Source organism: Tupaia chinensis, unplaced genomic scaffold (assembly GCF_000334495.1).
Source record: "Tupaia chinensis unplaced genomic scaffold, TupChi_1.0 Scaffold000676_1, whole genome shotgun sequence".
Classification (NCBI taxonomy): domain Eukaryota; kingdom Metazoa; phylum Chordata; class Mammalia; order Scandentia; family Tupaiidae; genus Tupaia; species Tupaia belangeri.
In genome coordinates, this window is record NW_006160200.1 from 3019 (window position 1) to 3486 (window position 468).

General features: G+C 57.3%; 1 pseudogene; it reads left to right on the top strand.

Moving 5' to 3' along the window:
• LOC102492227 (tubulin beta-2B chain pseudogene) overlaps positions 1 to 263 on the top strand; it is a 1232-nt pseudogene extending 969 nt beyond the window's left edge.
• Positions 264 to 468: the final 205 nt, after the last annotated feature.

The window sequence follows — 468 nt, forward strand, 5'->3', positions numbered from 1 at the left end:
ACCTCGTGGCCTCAAGTTGTCAGCCACCTTCATCGGCAACAGCACGGCCATCCAGGAGCTGTTCAAGCGCATCTCGGAGCAGTTCACGGCCATGTTCCGGCGCAAGGCCTTCCTGCACTGGTACACGGGCGAGGGCATGGACGAGATGGAGTTCACCGAGGCCGAGAGCAACATGAACGACCTGGTGTCCGAGTACCAGCCAGGACGCCACAGCTGAGGAGCAGGGCGAGTTCCAGGAGGAGGAGGGCGAGGACGAGGCTTGAACTCTCTGGCGAGGCAGGGTGGGGAAAGCTAAGGAAAGCGAGGCGGTGGGGTGTGCCAGCCAGAATCCCCGGGCGGTGGAACACAAGCAGCGTGGTCTACATAGGTGCGGGCTGGTTCTCTGGTGCTCTTCACTGTTGCCTGTCACTTCTTTTTTTTGTTTTGTTTTGTTTCCCTCTTTTTGTAATATTGATGACATCAATGTAA